Source organism: Medicago sativa, chromosome 1, assembly GCF_051527215.1.
Source record: "Medicago sativa cultivar Bolivia chromosome 1, Bolivia_mono, whole genome shotgun sequence".
NCBI lineage: Eukaryota > Viridiplantae > Streptophyta > Magnoliopsida > Fabales > Fabaceae > Medicago > Medicago sativa.
Genome location: NC_140749.1, coordinates 78,528,150 through 78,548,887, shown reverse-complemented (window position 1 = coordinate 78,548,887; position 20,738 = coordinate 78,528,150). Strand labels below are relative to the sequence as shown.

General features: G+C 32.8%; 2 long non-coding RNA genes across 2 annotated transcripts; both read right to left on the bottom strand.

The window, feature by feature from the left end:
• Positions 1-4,096: 4,096 nt before the first annotated feature.
• Positions 4,097-7,703, bottom strand: LOC146957782 (uncharacterized). The gene is made up of 2 exons (XR_015024087.1): positions 7,265-7,703; positions 4,097-4,367 (listed from the first exon to the last, which is right to left on the bottom strand). It is a non-coding gene; the product is annotated as an uncharacterized LOC146957782 (long non-coding RNA).
• A 2,347-nt stretch (positions 7,704-10,050) lies between these two features.
• Positions 10,051-13,387, bottom strand: LOC146957781 (uncharacterized). The gene is made up of 2 exons (XR_015024086.1): positions 13,293-13,387; positions 10,051-10,352 (listed from the first exon to the last, which is right to left on the bottom strand). It is a non-coding gene; the product is annotated as an uncharacterized LOC146957781 (long non-coding RNA).
• Positions 13,388-20,738: the final 7,351 nt, after the last annotated feature.

Below are 20,738 nucleotides of genomic sequence, written 5' to 3'. Positions count from 1 at the left end.
TTTGTTATTTTGTAGTGATAAGTGTTGACTACAATAGAAAATGAAATTAAAGTCTACCATATCAATTAATCTAAGCCATTAATCAAAACTGCAATTAAAGGTCAAGATAAGAAAAAAATTAAAGGTCAAGATAACTGCAATTAAATACAAGATAAAAAAAAATTAAGTTATTCAGCGGCGGCACAGATAAGAAAGGAAGTGGAATTGGTCGCCGAAAATGGAGGTCGAAGGCTGCAGCGATAGGGAGAAGATGAATGTGGGCGAGAGGGATGCAAAGACATATGGCGAGAATGCAAAGTAAAGGGACTCAGGGAGAGATCACAGCCGGAGAAGAGAGAAGGGCCGCCGAAGGAGAGAGAAGGGCGGAGGTGAGAGGAAGAAGATGAACTGGAGAGCATAGGTCAAGAGAATTGGAGAGAGAAACGTGTGAACCAAATGAGAAACGGCACATGATAATCTTGTAGTCTTGTCCACTTATTTTTTATCTAAGGGCTGAAAATCATTCCTTTCATTCTCACATAAATATATGATTCTCACTTAATATGCCTCATATATACATATATATATACACACACACACACACATGTATGTATATATCTACATATACATATGTGTGTGTGTGTGTCTATATATATATATATATATATATATATATATATATATATATATATATACAGACATATGTAACTAAGAACTCCCAATATTTTTCATAGCTTTTACAATCTGATAGATAACTAAGAACTCTTTAAAATTTGTTTCAATGCCAAAAGGTAACTGGAAATTGATTCAAATTTTGAGGTTTGATTGGATGACCCACTACGTCATTTATTTTTATTTTTGTCAAGATTCAAATTGATCCAACATTTGAATTATATGATAATTCATGTTTCAATCAACGATAATTGTTGTTTCAATCAACAATAATACGAGAAAGAAGAAAGGAAAAGACACAGAAGGGGATGATCATTCTGAAATACACTGTGATTATTAAAATTCAATTATGTGAATATATTGTTGTCCTCTAAGATCTAGAATGACTTCCATTTCTGCAAATGCTTTTCTAATTACGTGATTCTTTCTTAATAAAAAAAAAACTGAACAAATTCATCGAAACCCAAGAATTGAAAAAGTCAAAATTGAAAAAAGTTGCAACAGTAACACACTAGAGGTAAATGCAGAAGGTGATTCTTAATTTAATCTTTTGATATTGATGAGAGGAAAAAATGTAGAAGCAGAAGGAAGTGAGGGTAGGAGAGAGAGTGGAGAAGATGAAAGGTAGAGATTGTAGTGCATGACCATTTTTAAAGAGCAATTAAATCTTAAATCTGAAGCGTAGATTTTGATCCAGTGGTCCAGATTAATTCCTCTCATCATTATTCTTCAAACTTGCAGAAGAAGTGTGACTCTCTCTCCCATAACCGCTTACTTGCCACCAAAACCGCACTGCACACAAATCCACCCACTCAATCCCATTTATTTTCACAGTGTCACACACAACATCAGCTTCTTCTTTGATTGCTAGCTTTCTTTCCCATTTTTTCTTTCTTTGCGAACTTTTCAATCAAACTCAGTAGTGAGTAATACTGAGTTCTTCTCCTCTTCATCATCTTCTAGCCTTGACAAGGGTAATACTAAAGAAGGTTCATCTTTTAACATTTTAAATTATGAATCATGGGTTAGTCCCAAAGTTTTGGAGCCCCACTCAGTTTTGCGACAACAAATTCAGCTCACCCATAGTTCCTCAAAAAAATGAATTTTCATTTTTTCCGTGCTCCAAAGAAGAACGTGTGTGTTGGCAACACAAACACAGATGAAAATGAACCAGAGTTCATTTATATGTATCAGTTCCTCTTTCACAAATTGTCAATTTCACTTCCTTTTTCAAAGTTGGAGTGGGAAAAAAGAAATTGAACATAATAAGCAGATCAGAACAATAATTGAACTACAAATAATACATTGATGGGAATGAACTTTACATGTTAATGTAGAAGAAAATGAACAGAATTGAAAAACGAGATACATATAGTTTTAAAGGAGAAAATAGAATTGAAATTTTGTTACAATACAAGCATTATGCAGATAATATTCAAGTGAATGGAAGGTGAGGAGCAACAAATGCAAAAGAAAAAGAGGATTACAGAGAAGAGAAGAGAAGAAGAAAGATAATACGGGACCTTAAGAGTTTTTGTAAAAAAAAATGAAAAAGAAATAAATAATTGGCAATTACATTTGTGCCCCTCAGTTTTAATTTTTCCAAAAAACAAAAATATGGGTTTTTAGGTCCAAGTGAAAAGGTGTTGGTTACTAAAATAAACCTTCATAAAAATGAGTGGGTCTATTATATATATATATGTATATATATATATATATATATATATATATATATATATATATATATATATATATATATATATATATATATATATATATATAAACACACTTATATTCTATCATGTGATTATGATATGTGAACAAAAAAAATATCTTCCTGTTCTTTGATTCCCAGCCCTTGAACCAAGGACCTAAAGATTGGGGGCACAACCCTCTAACCAATAGACCGCTTGGGAGCAGGTAAAAAAAAAATATATCTTCCTGTTCATTATCGTGTTCGATTAAAAACCTGATGAAATAATTGTTTATCTTTTCTCTATCCTATCATATTCTTTCCTCAATGCCTAACATTTTTTTTTACATGGCTGAACATCCTTTTTTACATGCCCGAGGTCAGGGTCAGATCAGACTGAAGATTTCTTCCACCTAATTTATTACTGACTCTGGAGTGAGATCTCTCTTTCCTCCTTGCCTAACTGATGTAGTATCAAAAGTAAGTATTTTTGTGTATTGTTTTCACAGGGACTAGCGCGATATTCAAGCCGTTCAACAATTGATATCGTTCTAAACTTATGGTTCAAATAATTGATTGATTAAAAACTAATCTAAATTGGAATATAGAAATAAAATTGAGACGAGGTCGGACAATTCACGCCTGGGGTTAGAGTCGTTGACCAAACATTAAATAATGCACTCTTATTATTACTTAAACGGATTCTAGCTTTACTCGATATTATCACATATCGCTCAACAACATCATTCATGTGCAAATGATGGTGTGATTTCTATTGAATCGTTTAAATGCCGATTTCCCAAACTATTAAACGATCCAAAAGTCGATTGCGTCGTTGTATTGCCGATTTCCTGAACTATTAAACGATACAAAATCTTTGAGTTCCAATATTCAAAGTGATTATCAAAACCTAAACTCCATATCTAGAACTTTGACGTAATGATAGATGATTATTCTAACCTTAGATTCAAAAGCATCTTTCAACATCATTTCAAATCATAAATATAACATTAAACACAAGAATAAAATCAACATCAAGTAAAATAATGCTAGAATCATATATTTAACTATCAAAAAGAGTACATATTAATTTGATCAAGTACCTCTAACCCCAAAGGATAGATTTAGCTACTTACTTTCATAGTAGTCTTGCAAAAATGGAAGAAAAGATGAAGATTCATGACAAGATTCATGATTTCTCTACAAATCATGGGAGGAATCAACTTCTAACACTCTTGCTTCATGTTTCTCTCTCTAGAAATGCTCTCTCTCTCTCTCTCTCTCTCTCTCTCTCTCTCTCTCTCTCTCTCTCTCTCTCTCTCTCTCTCTAAAAATCTAAAAAATATCAAAAACAATGAATATATTATCTGAAAAATGAGAGAAAAACTATTTATATGGCTGAATTTGTCACGTTCGCTTGAAGCGAATGGCCTTGAAATCCCATGTTGACCACTGGATGACTGCCATGTAGCCTTATCCTATTGAATTCGCTTAAGCGAGCTGGAAGCGAGCTGACCTTGTGCTCTCTGGAACTATCTCGCTTAAGCAAGCTGGAAGCGAGATGACCTTGCATTTTGGTTGATTTCTTGGTCCGTGCTTGTATTTTCCTGCACAAAAAGGGTAGAGTAAGGCACATAAAAAGCATATTTGCATAAAATTGGATTTTGATTCGTGTAACACCCCGTTTTCCCAACTTGAAAATTTCATTTAAAATCAGAGTATTTAATTCATAAACGGAATGTCACATACTACTTTTAAGTCATAAAATAGATATTAATAAATATCCTTCCAGGTTCAACATCATAAAAGTATGGAAATACGCAGCGGAAATAGTTCAACATGAACAAAGTCTTGGCACGCAGGCCTTATCAGAAAATCTCATAATTTGATTCAATACTTATTCGTAAAAAGTTCATAAAGACACGTAAGGAATAGATAAGAAAGCAAGCCCCATCCCGTTACGTATCAGAGCACCTAGACACAAGTGAGGAGTCCTCTCACGAACACTTCTAATCTTTAATACCTGCACATTACCCACGGTCGAGGCAACATATACGCAGAAGGGATGAGATTTCACAGTCAACAAATTAAGCATATAATTCATCAAAATGCATTTAACAACATAAAACATCTCTAACATATTAAACATTTATCACTTAGCATCATATCAATTCATAATTAATTATTATCATCAGATATCATCCTTAGTTCGTAAACAAATATCATTCTTAATTCATAAGCAAAATCATCTCTAAATCATAACCAAGTATCATCATATATTTAACAACTTAAGGCATCATAACATCAGCATTAATATTCATTTAGTATCATATTATTATCTTCATCAATCATAAACAACAACATCATCAAACATCATCATCAAAACATAAACAACCATCATCATCAAATCATTAGATCATCATTAAATATAAATTACGACGACTCTACAATGCAACAACAACTTCAACAACAACTTAGACAACTTCAACATGCATGTGGTACCACCAGGGCATTAAGCCCCCTTCGCTAAGGTCACATTTGGACCTGTCGGGCATTAAGCCCCCATCGCTAAGGTCATATAGGACCTGTCGGGCATTAAGCCCCCATCGCTAAGGTCATAAAGGACCTGTCAGACATTAAGCCCCCATCGCTAACTATGCAACAACACAACTCTAAATGCAACAACTTGGACAACAACGTGAACATCTTATGCAATTCCATTAAAATGGACAACTTCTTAAATCATGACAACTTAGACCGACTTATACATCTTCGCTAAAACTCAACAGCAACATGATAACTCAGGAATATCATAATAATGAACATCAATCAATAGGCAACAACATCATAAACATCGCACATAAGTCACATAATAATCATATAGCATTAACACACTAATCGTCTCATTAATCATCATAATTCAATAGTAATAGTAACATAGCAGCACATAATCAGCATCATAAAATAGCAATATCATTCAATGAGAAACAGCATTATAAACATCTTTATAAATCACATATTAATCATATATTATTATCATTCATCATCTTCTATTAACATAAAATCATCTTAACTTAAGCTCTCTGGATACTTTATAATCTCATGAACAACTTTCATCCCTACCCCAAGGTCATTTCAAGACTACGTGTGCGAAAGGATCGCAAGGAAGCTAATCAAGGCAACTAAACATCACTTACTCGCAAGGTGGGTTACATTATGGCAAGGAACTACTCCTATAACCCTTAATTAAATCCCTCTCATTAAGCTTATTGATTTGGGGCCTTACTGTACATCTTAGGAACCCTTTAGAGGCATAAAATGGGTCAAATATAGTTTAAGTCAACACTGCATCGTGGCACGTTGAGGTACCATCGTGGCACGTTTGGACAACCTAAAAATGGTTTCGGTTCTGGAAAAATCGTGGCACGTTGGGCTTCCATCGTGGCACGTTCATAGTTCGACAGACAACTTCAGATTTTCTACCTTTCACGTTTTCGGCCGTAAAACTCAAACCGTTGATCCGTTTTCGATGCCGTTTTCGCCTATGCGCTCCTGACACTAAGCTCTATCATATTCTACAGAAAAATTCAAGTTTAAACCACTCAAAAAAATCGTTTTCCAAAACCTCACAACCCTAATTCTTAAACTCACCGACATCTCATCTAATCACATAGTTTTAGCTTCAAAATTACTTCTGATAATCATTATGGGGATTATCTAAGGTCTAATTACAGTCTCTTCATCAATCTAACAACCTTTCATCAATTAATCCTCAAACTCCCTCAAACCCTAATTCATCAATTCTCACAAAACTCAACCTAATCATGCTAAATCCATTTTTCAGAATCATACTCTTAATAATATTGAAAGTTAGTCTCACCCTTACCTGGTTATAGATGAAAATCGATGGCCTCCCTCTTGTTCTCCTCTTTTCTGACTTTTCTCCCTTTTTCTCCAAAAACGTACGTTCTGCCTAAAAACTTTTCTCAACCTAACTCCTTCTATTTATAACCTCACTCTAATTTCTCTTTACACCTCTAAAAATACTCTTTTCACACCACAGCCCAAATTCTAATATTTTTATTTTATTTTTCATATCTTATTTTATTTATTAAATAAAATAAGTCACCCAACGTAACAACTTCACAAAATCATATACTCCTCATAATCTTATTTATTTCTAAATTAAATATATCTCTCACAAATAACAAATATATTCACATAAATACATTACATAAATATCACGGCACATAAACCATATAAAATCACATAAATGTTCTCACCACATAAAATCATACGAAATCATATAATATTCACATCTCATCACATAATTCATATAAATATATATAAATATATTTCTAGGCTCAATAAATAAACCAATAAATCAAGTAACAAGGAATAAATCAAGTAATTAAAAAGTGGGCGTTACAACTCTCCCCCACTTAAAGAATTTTCGTCCTCGAAAATTAAACCTCCTGCAAACAACTCTGGATTAGTCTATACAACAAACAACAATTCAAAACAACATACAACAAACAACGAGTTAGAACAACAAAAGACAATGTAAAATTATTACACAACACTACGTGGCTTGACACGACTCTACTACTTGGCCGGACGGACCGACCTGCTCTGATACCAATTGTAACACCCCGTTTTCCCAACTTGAAAATTTCATTTAAAATCAGAGTATTTAATTCATAAACGGAATGTCACATACTACTTTTAAGTTATAAAATAGATATTAATAAATATCCTTCCAGGTTCAACATCATAAAAGTATGGAAATACGCAGCGGAAATAGTTCAACATGAACAAAGTCTTGGCACGCAGGCCTTATCAGAAAATCTCATAATTTGATTCAATACTTATTCGTAAAAAGTTCATAAAGACACGTAAGGAATAGATAAGAAAGCAAGCCCCATCCCGTTACGTATCAGAGCACCTAGACACAAGTGAGGAGTCCTCTCACGAACACTTCTAATCTTTAATACCTGCACATTACCCACGGTCGAGGCAACATATACGCAGAAGGGATGAGATTTCACAGTCAACAAATTAAGCATATAATTCATCAAAATGCATTTAACAACATAAAACATCTCTAACATATTAAACATTTATCACTTAGCATCATATCAATTCATAATTAATTATTATCATCAGATATCATCCTTAGTTCGTAAACAAATATCATTCTTAATTCATATGCAAAATCATCTCTAAATCATAACCAAGTATCATCATATATTTAACAACTTAAGGCATCATAACATCAGCATTAATATTCATTTAGTATCATATTATTATCTTCATCAATCATAAACAACATCATCATCAAACATCATCATCAAAACATAAACAACCATCATCATCAAATCATTAGATCATCATTAAATATAAATTACAACGACTCTACAATGCAACAACAACTTCAACAACAACTTAGACAACTTCAACAACAACTTAGACAACTTCAACAACAACTTGGACAACTTCAACATGCATGTGGTACCACCAGGGCATTAAGCCCCCTTCGCTAAGGTCACATTTGGACCTGTCGGGCATTAAGCCCTCATCGCTAAGGTCATATAGGACCTGTCGGGCATTAAGCCCCCATCGCTAAGGTCATAAAGGACCTGTCAGACATTAAGCCCCCATCGCTAACTATGCAACAACACAACTCTAAATGCAACAACTTGGACAACAACGTGAACATCTTATGCAATTCCATTAAAATGGACAACTTCTTAAATCATGACAACTTAGACCGACTTATACATCTTCGCTAAAACTCAACAGCAACATGATAACTCAGGAATATCATAATAATGAACATCAATCAATAGGCAACAACATCATAAACATCGCACATAAGTCACATAATAATCATATAGCATTAACACACTAATCGTCTCATTAATCATCATAATTCAATAGTAATAGTAACATAGCAGCACATAATCAGCATCATAAAATAGCAATATCATTCAATGAGAAACAACATTATAAACATCTTTATAAATCACATATTAATCATATATTATTATCATTCATCATCTTCTATTAACATAAAATCATCTTAACTTAAGCTCTCTGGATACTTTATAATCTCATGAACAACTTTCATCCCTACCCCAAGGTCATTTCAAGACTACGTGTGCGAAAGGATCGCAAGGAAGCTAATCAAGGCAACTAAACATCACTTACTCGCAAGGTGGGTTACATTATGGCAAGGAACTACTCCTATAACCCTTAATTAAATCCCTCTCATTAAGCTTATTGATTTGGGGCCTTACTGTACATCTTAGGAACCCTTTAGAGGCATAAAAATGGGTCAAATATAGTTTAAGTCAACACTGCATCGTGGCACGTTGAGGTACCATCGTGGCACGTTTGGACAACCTAAAAATGGTTTCGGTTCTGGAAAAATCGTGGCACGTTGGGCTTCCATCGTGGCACGTTCATAGTTCGACAGACAACTTCAGATTTTCTACCTTTCACGTTTTCGGCCGTAAAACTCAAACCGTTGATCCGTTTTCGATGTCGTTTTCGCCTATGCGCTCCTGACACTAAGCTCTATCATATTCTACAGAAAAATTCAAGTTTAAACCACTCAAAAAAATCGTTTTCCAAAACCTCACAACCCTAATTCTTAAACTCACCGACATCTCATCTAATCACATAGTTTTAGCTTCAAAATTACTTCTGATAATCATTATGGGGATTATCTAAGGTCTAATTACAGTCTCTTCATCAATCTAACAACCTTTCATCAATTAATCCTCAAACTCCCTCAAACCCTAATTCATCAATTCTCACAAAACTCAACCTAATCATGCTAAATCCATTTTTCAGAATCATACTCTTAATAATATTGAAAGTTAGTCTCACCCTTACCTGGTTATAGATGAAAATCGATGGCCTCCCTCTTGTTCTCCTCTTTTCTGACTTTTCTCCCTTTTTCTCCAAAAACGTACGTTCTGCCTAAAAACTTTTCTCAACCTAACTCCTTCTATTTATAACCTCACTCTAATTTCTCTTTACACCTCTAAAAATACTCTTTTCACACCACAGCCCAAATTCTAATATTTTTATTTTATTTTTCATATCTTATTTTATTTATTAAATAAAATAAGTCACCCAACGTAACAACTTCACAAAATCATATACTCCTCATAATCTTATTTATTTCTAAATTAAATATATCTCTCACAAATAACAAATATATTCACATAAATACATTACATAAATATCACGGCACATAAACCATATAAAATCACATAAATGTTCTCACCACATAAAATCATACGAAATCATATAATATTCACATCTCATCACATAATTCATATAAATATATATAAATATATTTCTAGGCTCAATAAATAAACCAATAAATCAAGTAACAAGGAATAAATCAAGTAATTAAAAAGTGGGCGTTACAACTCTCCCCCACTTAAAGAATTTTCGTCCTCGAAAATTAAACCTCCTGCAAACAACTCTGGATTAGTCTATACAACAAACAACAATTCAAAACAACATACAACAAACAACGAGTTAGAACAACAAAAGACAATGTAAAATTATTACACAACACTACGTGGCTTGACACGACTCTACTACTTGGCCGGACGGACCGACCTGCTCTGATACCAATTGTAACACCCCGTTTTCCCAACTTGAAAATTTCATTTAAAATCAGAGTATTTAATTCATAAACGGAATGTCACATACTACTTTTAAGTTATAAAATAGATATTAATAAATATCCTTCCAGGTTCAACATCATAAAAGTATGGAAATACGCAGCGGAAATAGTTCAACATGAACAAAGTCTTGGCACGCAGGCCTTATCAGAAAATCTCATAATTTGATTCAATACTTATTCGTAAAAAGTTCATAAAGACACGTAAGGAATAGATAAGAAAGCAAGCCCCATCCCGTTACGTATCAGAGCACCTAGACACAAGTGAGGAGTCCTCTCACGAACACTTCTAATCTTTAATACCTGCACATTACCCACGGTCGAGGCAACATATACGCAGAAGGGATGAGATTTCACAGTCAACAAATTAAGCATATAATTCATCAAAATGCATTTAACAACATAAAACATCTCTAACATATTAAACATTTATCACTTAGCATCATATCAATTCATAATTAATTATTATCATCAGATATCATTCTTAGTTCGTAAACAAATATCATTCTTAATTCATATGCAAAATCATCTCTAAATCATAACCAAGTATCATCATATATTTAACAACTTAAGGCATCATAACATCAGCATTAATATTCATTTAGTATCATATTATTATCTTCATCAATCATAAACAACATCATCATCAAACATCATCATCAAAACATAAACAACCATCATCATCAAATCATTAGATCATCATTAAATATAAATTACAACGACTCTACAATGCAACAACAACTTCAACAACAACTTAGACAACTTCAACAACAACTTAGACAACTTCAACAACAACTTGGACAACTTCAACATGCATGTGGTACCACCAGGGCATTAAGCCCCCTTCGCTAAGGTCACATTTGGACCTGTCGGGCATTAAGCCCTCATCGCTAAGGTCATATAGGACCTGTCGGGCATTAAGCCCCCATCGCTAAGGTCATAAAGGACCTGTCAGACATTAAGCCCCCATCGCTAACTATGCAACAACACAACTCTAAATGCAACAACTTGGACAACAACGTGAACATCTTATGCAATTCCATTAAAATGGACAACTTCTTAAATCATGACAACTTAGACCGACTTATACATCTTCGCTAAAACTCAACAGCAACATGATAACTCAGGAATATCATAATAATGAACATCAATCAATAGGCAACAACATCATAAACATCGCACATAAGTCACATAATAATCATATAGCATTAACACACTAATCGTCTCATTAATCATCATAATTCAATAGTAATAGTAACATAGCAGCACATAATCAGCATCATAAAATAGCAATATCATTCAATGAGAAACAACATTATAAACATCTTTATAAATCACATATTAATCATATATTATTATCATTCATCATCTTCTATTAACATAAAATCATCTTAACTTAAGCTCTCTGGATACTTTATAATCTCATGAACAACTTTCATCCCTACCCCAAGGTCATTTCAAGACTACGTGTGCGAAAGGATCGCAAGGAAGCTAATCAAGGCAACTAAACATCACTTACTCGCAAGGTGGGTTACATTATGGCAAGGAACTACTCCTATAACCCTTAATTAAATCCCTCTCATTAAGCTTATTGATTTGGGGCCTTACTGTACATCTTAGGAACCCTTTAGAGGCATAAAAATGGGTCAAATATAGTTTAAGTCAACACTGCATCGTGGCACGTTGAGGTACCATCGTGGCACGTTTGGACAACCTAAAAATGGTTTCGGTTCTGGAAAAATCGTGGCACGTTGGGCTTCCATCGTGGCACGTTCATAGTTCGACAGACAACTTCAGATTTTCTACCTTTCACGTTTTCGGCCGTAAAACTCAAACCGTTGATCCGTTTTCGATGTCGTTTTCGCCTATGCGCTCCTGACACTAAGCTCTATCATATTCTACAGAAAAATTCAAGTTTAAACCACTCAAAAAAATCGTTTTCCAAAACCTCACAACCCTAATTCTTAAACTCACCGACATCTCATCTAATCACATAGTTTTAGCTTCAAAATTACTTCTGATAATCATTATGGGGATTATCTAAGGTCTAATTACAGTCTCTTCATCAATCTAACAACCTTTCATCAATTAATCCTCAAACTCCCTCAAACCCTAATTCATCAATTCTCACAAAACTCAACCTAATCATGCTAAATCCATTTTTCAGAATCATACTCTTAATAATATTGAAAGTTAGTCTCACCCTTACCTGGTTATAGATGAAAATCGATGGCCTCCCTCTTGTTCTCCTCTTTTCTGACTTTTCTCCCTTTTTCTCCAAAAACGTACGTTCTGCCTAAAAACTTTTCTCAACCTAACTCCTTCTATTTATAACCTCACTCTAATTTCTCTTTACACCTCTAAAAATACTCTTTTCACACCACAGCCCAAATTCTAATATTTTTATTTTATTTTTCATATCTTATTTTATTTATTAAATAAAATAAGTCACCCAACGTAACAACTTCACAAAATCATATACTCCTCATAATCTTATTTATTTCTAAATTAAATATATCTCTCACAAATAACAAATATATTCACATAAATACATTACATAAATATCACGGCACATAAACCATATAAAATCACATAAATGTTCTCACCACATAAAATCATACGAAATCATATAATATTCACATCTCATCACATAATTCATATAAATATATATAAATATATTTCTAGGCTCAATAAATAAACCAATAAATCAAGTAACAAGGAATAAATCAAGTAATTAAAAAGTGGGCGTTACAACTCTCCCCCACTTAAAGAATTTTCGTCCTCGAAAATTAAACCTCCTGCAAACAACTCTGGATTAGTCTATACAACAAACAACAATTCAAAACAACATACAACAAACAACGAGTTAGAACAACAAAAGACAATGTAAAATTATTACACAACACTACGTGGCTTGACACGACTCTACTACTTGGCCGGACGGACCGACCTGCTCTGATACCAATTGTAACACCCCGTTTTCCCAACTTGAAAATTTCATTTAAAATCAGAGTATTTAATTCATAAACGGAATGTCACATACTACTTTTAAGTTATAAAATAGATATTAATAAATATCCTTCCAGGTTCAACATCATAAAAGTATGGAAATACGCAGCGGAAATAGTTCAACATGAACAAAGTCTTGGCACGCAGGCCTTATCAGAAAATCTCATAATTTGATTCAATACTTATTCATAAAAAGTTCATAAAGACACGTAAGGAATAGATAAGAAAGCAAGCCCCATCCCGTTACGTATCAGAGCACCTAGACACAAGTGAGGAGTCCTCTCACGAACACTTCTAATCTTTAATACCTGCACATTACCCACGGTCGAGGCAACATATACGCAGAAGGGATGAGATTTCACAGTCAACAAATTAAGCATATAATTCATCAAAATGCATTTAACAACATAAAACATCTCTAACATATTAAACATTTATCACTTAGCATCATATCAATTCATAATTAATTATTATCATCAGATATCATTCTTAGTTCGTAAACAAATATCATTCTTAATTCATATGCAAAATCATCTCTAAATCATAACCAAGTATCATCATATATTTAACAACTTAAGGCATCATAACATCAGCATTAATATTCATTTAGTATCATATTATTATCTTCATCAATCATAAACAACATCATCATCAAACATCATCATCAAAACATAAACAACCATCATCATCAAATCATTAGATCATCATTAAATATAAATTACAACGACTCTACAATGCAACAACAACTTCAACAACAACTTAGACAACTTCAACAACAACTTAGACAACTTCAACAACAACTTGGACAACTTCAACATGCATGTGGTACCACCAGGGCATTAAGCCCCCTTCGCTAAGGTCACATTTGGACCTGTCGGGCATTAAGCCCTCATCGCTAAGGTCATATAGGACCTGTCGGGCATTAAGCCCCCATCGCTAAGGTCATAAAGGACCTGTCAGACATTAAGCCCCCATCGCTAACTATGCAACAACACAACTCTAAATGCAACAACTTGGACAACAACGTGAACATCTTATGCAATTCCATTAAAATGGACAACTTCTTAAATCATGACAACTTAGACCGACTTATACATCTTCGCTAAAACTCAACAGCAACATGATAACTCAGGAATATCATAATAATGAACATCAATCAATAGGCAACAACATCATAAACATCGCACATAAGTCACATAATAATCATATAGCATTAACACACTAATCGTCTCATTAATCATCATAATTCAATAGTAATAGTAACATAGCAGCACATAATCAGCATCATAAAATAGCAATATCATTCAATGAGAAACAACATTATAAACATCTTTATAAATCACATATTAATCATATATTATTATCATTCATCATCTTCTATTAACATAAAATCATCTTAACTTAAGCTCTCTGGATACTTTATAATCTCATGAACAACTTTCATCCCTACCCCAAGGTCATTTCAAGACTACGTGTGCGAAAGGATCGCAAGGAAGCTAATCAAGGCAACTAAACATCACTTACTCGCAAGGTGGGTTACATTATGGCAAGGAACTACTCCTATAACCCTTAATTAAATCCCTCTCATTAAGCTTATTGATTTGGGGCCTTACTGTACATCTTAGGAACCCTTTAGAGGCATAAAAATGGGTCAAATATAGTTTAAGTCAACACTGCATCGTGGCACGTTGAGGTACCATCGTGGCACGTTTGGACAACCTAAAAATGGTTTCGGTTCTGGAAAAATCGTGGCACGTTGGGCTTCCATCGTGGCACGTTCATAGTTCGACAGACAACTTCAGATTTTCTACCTTTCACGTTTTCGGCCGTAAAACTCAAACCGTTGATCCGTTTTCGATGTCGTTTTCGCCTATGCGCTCCTGACACTAAGCTCTATCATATTCTACAGAAAAATTCAAGTTTAAACCACTCAAAAAAATCGTTTTCCAAAACCTCACAACCCTAATTCTTAAACTCACCGACATCTCATCTAATCACATAGTTTTAGCTTCAAAATTACTTCTGATAATCATTATGGGGATTATCTAAGGTCTAATTACAGTCTCTTCATCAATCTAACAACCTTTCATCAATTAATCCTCAAACTCCCTCAAACCCTAATTCATCAATTCTCACAAAACTCAACCTAATCATGCTAAATCCATTTTTCAGAATCATACTCTTAATAATATTGAAAGTTAGTCTCACCCTTACCTGGTTATAGATGAAAATCGATGGCCTCCCTCTTGTTCTCCTCTTTTCTGACTTTTCTCCCTTTTTCTCCAAAAACGTACGTTCTGCCTAAAAACTTTTCTCAACCTAACTCCTTCTATTTATAACCTCACTCTAATTTCTCTTTACACCTCTAAAAATACTCTTTTCACACCACAGCCCAAATTCTAATATTTTTATTTTATTTTTCATATCTTATTTTATTTATTAAATAAAATAAGTCACCCAACGTAACAACTTCACAAAATCATATACTCCTCATAATCTTATTTATTTCTAAATTAAATATATCTCTCACAAATAACAAATATATTCACATAAATACATTACATAAATATCACGGCACATAAACCATATAAAATCACATAAATGTTCTCACCACATAAAATCATACGAAATCATATAATATTCACATCTCATCACATAATTCATATAAATATATATAAATATATTTCTAGGCTCAATAAATAAACCAATAAATCAAGTAACAAGGAATAAATCAAGTAATTAAAAAGTGGGCGTTACAATTCGACCTTGTGTATGGTGTGTTTACGGGATTTTAAGTTTTTGTTGCATTTTGTGAATCTGGAACTTTGTTGATGATGGAAACAGTGTTTTTTTGAAAATTAGGGTTTTGTGCCTCCTTGGGATTTGTGTTGAAAAATATGACTCTCCCTTTCGAGTTAATATCCTCTCCATTTATCATCTTCTCCATTTCTACAATTTGAAGAGATAAAGACACACAAAAAAGTAAAAAGTAATTAATGATCGCGGGACCCATTTAATGGTAGGACCCACTAACTATTTTATGTCTCTATCTCTCTCTAAATTGCATCTTCCATTTATTTTTTTATAAATGGAGAGGATCTTTACCCCTCCCTTTCTCTGAAAAAATCAGAGGTATAAATAGGGGGAAATTAAGGATGTGATGCTATTTTGATTGGACAAAAATGCCGTCAAATGGGACAGCAAGGCAAAAGACACTTTGGACAAATTGATTTAATAAAAAAAAGCAAAAATAGAATAATAATAAAATAAAAAACAAAAATTCGAAATAAAAATAAATAAAAAAGAAAAAATTCGAAATTGAATAAAAATAAAATAACAAAAAGAAACTGAAATAAAAAAAAATTAAAAAATTGTTGCCTTCGGAACCAAAAATGAGGTATTTTAAAATAACTCTCTGCCGAAATTTTGTCTGAAGCGACGAAAAAAATCGGCTTTAAAAGACCAGTAAAATGAGTAAAAAATGGGTATGACAACGGGGATCATTGAGAAAGGAAGGGAAAGATATGGTCAACGTTCATCAGCAATAAATGAAAAAGAGTAAAATTAATATGTGATGAGAATCAAAGCTAAGGAGATCATCATATATGAGAGCCTTTGATTAAACTTAAATGAAAGGCTAAGATTATGAGAGCCTTTGATTAAACTTAAATGGAAGGCTAAGATTTGGTGTCAATATAAAGTTTGACATCTGGTATCAACGGATCCTAACTCATTATTCAATTAGGCCAAATAAACCAGCTATATGCAATAAATCTAAAAAGTGATATATTTTTTTTTTAAAATAAAGATGGAAGGGAGTATTTGAAAATAAGAAGGAAAAAAAAAGGAAATCTCATGATGTATCATCCTGCGACCTCTAGAAGAATAAAAAAATTAAGTATATCCTACAAAAAAAATTTGAAAATTAAGTATATCCTACAAAAAAAATTGAAAATTAAGTAGTTGTACAATAAAATTTTCCTGCAATAATGATCATAAAAGTATATTTAAAAAAATCGTAAATAAAAATAAGTAGGGTTTGAGTAAAATAAAATAAATTATAATTACTAGTGAAAATGGACACTATCATATTCGTCTGTCTGATCTTTTTTTTTTTTTGAGGGAACGTCTGTCTGATCTTATATTGCGCTTAATTTTTTTAGAGGTTATATTTTGCTTAATTTTATATACTAATTTTGTCAAATAAGATTAAAATAATATTCTTTTTATAGTGTTCAAAAATATTCCTTTTTTTTCACAAGAGAAGAAAATCCAATATTGTTTCTATTTTTTTTTTGGTGACCGGGGTTGTTTCTATATTTTATGTATTGTAAATACCAATTGAGTTAAGCTCACGAAGATATATTGTTTCTATTTTTTTTTTGTAGTGGCCGGGGTTTGAACCCCGTACCTTGCATATTTTATGCATTGTCCCAACCAACTGAGTTAAGCTCACGGGGACATATTGTTTCTATTTTAGTGTAACTCTTCTTATTATAATTAGATTTAACTAATTTGTCCTCGTGAGCTTAGCTCAGTTGGTATGGACAATGCATAAAATATAAAATAAAATATGCAAAGGTCCGGGGTTCGAACCCCGGCCACCACCAAAAAAAGATTTAACTAATTTTTTAATTAATATTATTTAATTAATATTATGAAAAATAAAAATTAATATTATGAAAAATAAAATACTAAATGAAATAGTTTATATAAATAATAAAAATAGGAAAAAGTGCCACACAAAAACAATGTTATCCCTCCTCAGAAAATACTTTGGGCCTAGCCGGTTGTGGTGGTCTCTTAAGGAATTCAGCTGGTAAATGGCTTAAAGGGTACTGTCGTAAAATAGGCACTTGTGATGCTCTCACTGCTCAAATGTGGGGAATGTTCTTGGGAATATGCAGCTTGCTTGGAGACAAGGATTTCATCGCCTTCAAGTAGAAAGTGATTCAAAAACTTTGGTTGACATGATCAAAGTGAACGTCAAAATTAATGGCAAAGCATCCACCTTGGTGTGCCGTATTCAAGAGCTTTTAAAGTTAAACAGGCAGGTGCAATTCAATCATACCTGGCGGGAGGGAAATAGAAGTGTTGATTGACTTGCTAATTTTAGCTTCTCTTTAAATTCTTTTACCATTCATGTCATGAAGACTCCTTCTGATGAGGTCTCGAGTCTCTTTTTTGATGATACTAGTATGGACACCCGTGCCAAGCACGGGCTAGAATTTCGTCATATTTTAAGAAGAGAATATTGTGATGTATCAAGTATGAGTTAAAGCCCTCATGAATATATGAGTGTAGGCTGGAAAATAAATAAGGGAAACAACTTATATACTTAAGCCTTAAGATGTTGGATGAAGATGTGATATCATTGTTACTTGTATGACCGTTATTTCTCCAAGGTGTCGATCCACATCGGTATTGGCTCCCCCAAAAGACCCAACAATGGTATCATAACCCAGATAAACATTGTGGGGGTAGTGGGAGTGGATCTTGGTGGGAATGGGAGTTTGACGCTTAATGGAGAGATGTTAATGTGTCAAGTGTGAGTTAAAATTCCACAATGTGCTATCAATATCACTTGTGTGGTTGCTCTTAAACCAATATTATGATACAACTCAATGTAGGCTCCCATGGAAGTCCTAACATTATGATCATTTGGTTTGTTAATCTTTATGTGTCATTTGTTTAATTTTATATCTTAAATTTTAGTTTTTGGATGTCATCCGCTTTCATGCATTTTTTTATTCAACCTCAATTATTTTAAATTTCTTAACTTTTAGTTTTTCGTGGGATCTGACAATAGAGAAATGTATATGTGTCCTACAAATACATGATTGTTAGACATTTTAAACAATGTGGCATTTTTTTAATGAGTCTAGTATTTTGGTAGCACAATTACCATGTAATCTCAAACTTCAACAAATTAAATCCATAGAATTACCAACACTCTATTCCTCCTACTCTCGCAGATAAAACATGCACGCCTAATTTTTTTCCCTTTTCATTTTTCGCATGTTAAAATTCCTTTTTCATCTTCTTTATTTCTATATTTTACTTTCTCTCTTCTCGTGAAAGAAAGAAACAAAAGTATCACTATATGAAATCACCACCAACGCATATTTTTTCGCATGTTGTGTATTTGACCTTATTTGCCTATCTCATCAAATATAGAGGCAAAAAGTGTCACATTTATGGGAAAGATAATGTGTCATGTGTGAGTTAAACTTTTATATTGGATGCAAAAGTATATATTGAACAACATATAAATTAGATAATCAATATACATACCACCTTAAGGTTTTTGATGCAAATGTAGTGTCAATCTCAGTTGTCAGGTTTCTCTTAGTCAATTATGATGATCCAACTCATTGTACGCTCCCCAGAACTCCGAACATTACGATGAACTTTTTTTTTTTGTTTTTGGATGTTATATGTTTAATTTTTTTTATGTAAAAATAAGTTTTTGGATATTGTTTACTTTCATGCAATTTTATTTATCCAACCTCTATTATTTCAAATACCATATTTTTTTTGTCTTTGGTGAGATTTGACAATGAAAAAATGCAAATGTGTTATGCTTAGTGGGTAAAGTACATGTTTATTAGACATTTTAAAATGATGTAGCATATGATTAATTGAGTTTATTAGACATCTCATGCTCTTTCAACTAATCCATTAAATTACCAATAACTTGCTCTATTTCCATTTTCCAATACTTCCACGGATAAAACGTACACTATTTTTTTCCTTATCAATTATCTCATGTTCAAATTTCATTTTTATATTCTTTCTTTTTCTATTTTTCTTTATCTCTATGTGAAAGATATAAGCATCAACCTTCCTCCATGAAACCGCCATCAATCTACCTTTTTACCATGTTGTGTCTTCGCTAAACTTATTTCGCTATGTGACCTGATCAAATACACAAAGAGTCTCATACTTAAAAGAGATATGTTAATGTGTCAATCGTTACTTAAAGTTCTACATTGGATGCAATCGTAGATGTTAAAAATATATAAGTGAGGTGATCAATATACCTAATGTTTTAATATTTTGGACGATGATGCGATTTTAATCTCACTTGTGTGGTTGCTCTTAGCCTAATGAGATGGTCCAACCAATTGTAGGCTCCCTTAGAACTATGATCATATGATGAACTATTTTTGTTGGTTTTTTGATGTCATTTATTTGATTTTTATATTAAATTGAAGTTCTTGGATATCATTCACTTTCATGCAACATTTTTCAATTAATCTCTATTATTTCAAATTCTTACAATTTTAGTCTTTGGTGCGGTTTAATTATAGAAAAACGTTGATGTTCTATGCTGAGTTGACAAAATAAGTACTTATTATACATTTTTAAATGTTGTGGTTTTTTTAATTGAGTATCATTTTTTGGTAAATTAATCACCCAAAAGTCACCAACTCATTCAACAAACCCCTAAAATTATTAGTAACTCACTCTGTTCCTTATAACTTCATGGATAAAACACACAATTCTTATTTTTTTTACCAATATCATTTCTCACAATCTCAAATTTATTTTCACACTTTTTTTTTCTTTCTATTTTCCTTTCTCTCTTTTCTCATGAAATAAAGAAACAAAAACCTATTTCCACTAAATTACCACCAATCTAACTTTTTGATCATGTTGTGCCTCTACTTGACCTAA